Source organism: Alligator mississippiensis, chromosome 13, assembly GCF_030867095.1.
Source record: "Alligator mississippiensis isolate rAllMis1 chromosome 13, rAllMis1, whole genome shotgun sequence".
NCBI lineage: Eukaryota > Metazoa > Chordata > Crocodylia > Alligatoridae > Alligator > Alligator mississippiensis.
In genome coordinates, this window is record NC_081836.1 from 3966865 (window position 1) to 3971962 (window position 5098).

The 5098-nt window shown below is 48.9% G+C and overlaps 1 long non-coding RNA gene across 1 annotated transcript; it reads left to right on the forward strand.

Annotated features, from left to right (window-relative positions):
- Positions 1-1551: 1551 nt before the first annotated feature.
- Positions 1552-4819, forward strand: LOC109286277 (uncharacterized). The gene is made up of 2 exons (XR_002094269.2): positions 1552-2051; positions 4338-4819. It is a non-coding gene; the product is annotated as an uncharacterized LOC109286277 (long non-coding RNA).
- Positions 4820-5098: the final 279 nt, after the last annotated feature.

Here is a 5098-nt window from a genome sequence, read left to right on the forward strand (position 1 = left end):
GTGATGCATGCAGACTAGGTACAGTTAATTTATGAGAGATTTCCTCGTATCACCCTTGACCAACCATTTTTTCTGTTGACGCTCACCACCGTAATTGTATTGTATAACTCTTAATACTCTATTATTCTCTGCTTTTTCCTGGCCCCACAATTAAAATGTTTTATACCGGCGTACTTGAGAGCTTGTGGGTTGGACTGTGCAATCGAAGCGTTTCTGGAAGGAAATCAGCCTAAGATTAAGCCATTAAAAAAAAAAAAGCAAGTTTGAAAGGGTCACTCCATTAAAAAAAATGTTACTATTCAAAAGCATTTTCATTTTCAGTGGAAAAAAAAGCAGATGATATAAAGGGTTTAAGGGACTTGGCACATATGTATATTAAATCCCAACCCCCTGCACCTCTACCCATGGGGTCGTTCTCCACTGCAAATCTTTCTCAGGGCTCTGACCCACCATCGGTTGCAACTGGAGAAACTTGGCAGATTCAACCTTTGGAGGAGCGTACCCGTAGTAAAGAAGCCAGCGGTCACGGCAAACCATCACGACGGCTCTGCCTTTACCCAGCTCCTGGCTGCCGTCTCGGGAGGTGCAATCAGCAGAAAATAGGAACGTCCTCCCAGTTCTCGATGAACGGAGGTGGTTGCAAGTGGGTGCAAATCAGAGCAGCCTTCTGGTTGCTCTACGCCGTGCCCGAGAATGGGTCCAGTGCATGCTGGCCTCGGATTAGTGAAGGATTAAACCACTTTAATTATGTCTAATGTGCCCAAGTGCTCTTCAGGCACAGCGCACAATGTCTGCCTTGCTGATTGCAGTCATATTTACAACATCCTAGAGCCATTTCTATTCTTTCCTGCAGTGATTCAGATATATGTTTGCACGATTTCCCTTTGCTATGTCCAACTTTGGCACCCAGGGGAGTGACACAAGACCCTGCAGTCCCATCCTACCCCCTCCTCTATGCCTCCAGACCTAACCTGGTAGACCTTCAAACCAAACCATGGGCAAAGTCCCCCAAGTGAAGCATGAAAGGTTTCTCATTGCCTGGCTCTCTGGAGCCACTGACACCAATGCAAGTGCTGATAAAACAGAGTGCAGGTGCTTTTCCGTGCCCTTTGCACCAATGCAAATGACTGCACAATGTGCTGGACAGGAGAAAATCAGGTTGTCAGGGTTACAGTCCAGTGAATGGAAATTATTAAAAGAAGAGTTATGCATTAGCGAGAGAGAGAAAGAGAGGCCTCTGGTTGCATACGCGGTGACACCAGAGTGACCAAGAGCAGCTGTTTAAGCTTCAGTTTGCTTGATAGAAGATGGCTTTATTCCACGTGCGGCATCGTTGGGGCTCCACAATTGGCAAATGGAGCACAGTATCGCCCTCATCGCTGCATCAGTTTGCAAAGGCTGGGTTTGGCTCTGCCCATGTGAGGACTGCAGAGGAAAGGGGCACAGTCTCTGAGCTGTGCGATGGCCCCTGTGTGCACGAAGGAGTGTACAAGAGAGATGGTGAGTGAGCATGCACATGAGCTGGTGTGCACAGGAGAGGCCCCCGCAGTGACTGACGGATCCCGGGTGCGTGCGAGAGAAGACCGGAGCGGTGCAGGCCTGCAGCAGGTGTGTGAACAGAAGAGCGTGTATGTGCGGGAGAGGGGGTGCCTGCACGTATCGGCGAGAAGGTGTGCGTGGGAGCGCACGCGCGATGCAAGACAGCAGGAGCAACAGCCGGCATCAGAAGAAGTGGGAACTGGAGATGAGCACTGAGACGGTCTCCAGATTCCCAGGGGAGGAATAACACCTTAGATCGGAAAGCAAACGCCAGACTTGGAGAGCAGAGAGGGTTAAATACTAGAGCAGCAAAGTGAGTGAGACAGAGACGGACTCCATTCTGCAACGGAGCTGGACAAAAGCTACACGTGGAGGGCACCCCAGGCAGAGCAACAGGGCGTCTGCCTAAGGTGTGCGGGGCCAAACCCAGCATTGTGCTTGGCTCCGAGGGAGAGAGCTTTTCCAGGCGCACACATCTGCCATTGTGACAAAAGAGATGCAGAAAATTACTGGTAAAGGCCATTGATTTTGGCATAAATGCTCTCTCTCTTTCACATGTCGTCTCAGCTTGAAAGCCCTTCTCTAAAATGTTTCTCCCCCCCTTTCCCCCCTTTCCTAAATCTGTCTCGAGCATTATGCCCTTTTGTGCTTAATGGCATCAATAATGGGTCAAAAATAAACAGTCCAATTCTCTGCGTTGCTGCTTTTCCTCCGTTTCAGTCGATGGCCAGGGCCGCGGCTCTCTCTGCATCTCACTTGCTCTCCTGTAGCTTAGCCTTTTAGCTGTACAGCCCTGCTCCATCCCAAGTTTTTGTGCCAATATAGATCTGAAAAGCGACACGGAAGAGAATTGACTAGCCAGGGGCTCATCCTGGGAAGCTGGGTTGCTCAGTTGGTTAGTACCTGGGGCTCAGCTGAACTTTTGGAAGTGTTTTAGGCGTGTTATAGGGATTGCAATAGCAAGCAAGAAGCCCAGGTGCTCGGTGCTGTATATATACACTCAAGATGCTCCTTCTTCCAAGGAGATGAACGCCCCAAGAGAGGGGCAGGCCGCTATCCTGAGTTTAAAGATGGGGAATGGGCGCCAAGAGGTGAAGGATGCTAACTTATTTGGGTGGTGTGGTCTTCAGGGCTCAGACTGTGTCGCCTGCACAGCAAATGAGTGTCACGTGGGCAGGGAGCACAGGTGGCGATGGCAGTGAAGACACAGGGTTATACTCATATGGCTCCCACGATACTCTTACTGTCCCAGTCCCTCACACCTTCCAGCCGGTGCTCTTCAGACCTCGGCCCTCTGTGTTGGAGGATAGTGGTGGGGCTGGAGGGGTGCCCTGGAGCAACTTCAGTGCCAGGTGTGGTGGGTTGAGAGCACCCTGGGCACATCGTGGACACACTCACGGTGATGCAGCCTTCAGTAGGCTTCATGAGCCCCTCTTGGGGATCCTAGATGGGTATGCATCTAGTTATCAAACCCCAGCTGAAGTCCACATTGCTGCATTTTTTTTCCTGCTATTGCTACCTGCTTAGATTGAACCTCGCCAATATGCCAGTCCGTGCCACAATCGCACCTTGCTTTGCCGTGTAGCCAGCCTACATCTCTGTCTAGATTTGTGCACACTACAGGGCCTCTGCCTTGCTAGCCGTACCAGCAGAACAAAGTCAGCAGAGCCCCACGGCGAAGACGCGGCAGAGAGATGGCCTTGCAGGCACGGGGGGTGCGATCTAATCCCACGGTTCAACCTGCAAAACTTTGGAGCGGTACATCTAGCCTGGCACACCTCGCCTTGGGCTCTGGGGTCTCTTGGTGCTACCGTAATAGAAATCAGCACATACAAATAGAGCATATTTGAGTCACCGGAGAGAGCAGATGTGACGCCGAACGCTGCCGGGGAGCACATCTGTTGAGTAGGAAGGTGCAGATTTTGGAATATTTTTCACCCTTTCCGAGCAGCTTTTTGGTTCAGTTCAGCAAAAGGGCTCTGCTCCTATGCGAGCCATTGTATTAAGAAGATGCCTGGCCACCCCTAGATTAATAAATATTTATGCAGCGTGGAAGATTCATGACAGAAATAAATAGTGGTATTTTCCTCACTTAGGACAGAAATGTTTCTGAAAGGGAATTAAATGGGTGATTTATGCGATGGGAGAGGCTGTAATTGGATTCATAATAAACAGGTGTTTACATCCTTATCAACCCGGCAATGATGTCATGACAAGGAGCGGGGAACAGAGCAATGCAGAACCACGGGAATAATATAGCCCTGACTGAATGCTCCGGCGTTGTAATTCTATCAAAGGGTCATAGCAACATCATAAACCTCCGGAGGGATGCTAGGCTCACCAAAAGCCAGGACAGAATTGCATTCTTAATTTATGTGCAATTTGGAACGTGCATGGCAACGTCTGGTACTAAGCAGTTAATGACCTTCCCCCCGCTTGCCCGGCCCTCTCCTTGCCTCTCTGCCTCTGTCTTTTGTCTTCCTCTCCTCTTCCCATTTTTCTGTTCCCTTGCTACTATTTCTAGGCATTTGTGTTTGAATGATAAACTTGTTCCCTATGCACTGCGGCGGAGTCATAAATACTTCTGTTTGTGACACTGCAGTTGGCTGCCTGCCGGCGAGCAAATGCGATGTCAAAAATCAAGTCTTATGAATTCATCATACGACGGTCTCTGCCTGTCTGTGTCTGTGCCCATCTGCTTCTTCCCATAGTTCCCCATGTCTGTCTGTCCATCCCTCTCCGCAGATTTTTAACTCTCTCTCGCTCTCCCTTTCTGTCTCTCGGTCTCCCATGTCCAGTATCATGGGGATACAGTGGTCACGTCTGCCTTTGGGAAGAGGTGCCCGGCTCTGAAGGTTCACCCAGCCCAAACACAAGTCACTTCGATAGCACCAAGGTGGTGAGAAGGAGCAATGAAACACGGGTATAAATCCACGTCGATGCTAGAACCTCCCCCAGCCAAGAGACCAAGAAACCTCACCTCCAACAAGGAGAAGAAAATCATGTCAGCCCCTCGTAAGAGAGCTGTCGGTGCATGATTTGCAGAACTGGAAAGCCAATGCCAAGACTGAGTTATTCCCCTTTTGTGTGCTGCTTCATACATACCACATTATGATCCTGATATGTTCAATCTATTGTACTGCACAGTGATTATTTCTGCTCATCCAGGAACTTTCCAATTATATGAACTAGTAGTAATTATTTGGTAATTACATTTCATAACTATATTGCAATCAAACTAATTTCACTTCAATTACAGTGCCCTTATTATGAAATGTGATCCAATAATCTGGTCTCTGTCCATATAATAGTTCTTTGGTATCTCTGTATTAATGATCGGTACGTTAAAATCTTTAAACCGAGAACCGATAGGACTTACCCCTCTCTTTGCCTAAAATACCTGCGAGGCTTGATCCTGCGCTCAGTCAAGTTGGTGCCAAAGCCCTTTAATGGAGCCAAAGCTGGTATGAGATGAGGCTGTACGGGCAAACAAATGCAGTTCTCCGAGAGCTTGAAATGTAGTCTTCTGAAACAGGCAATGAGCCCTACAGGACTCTTC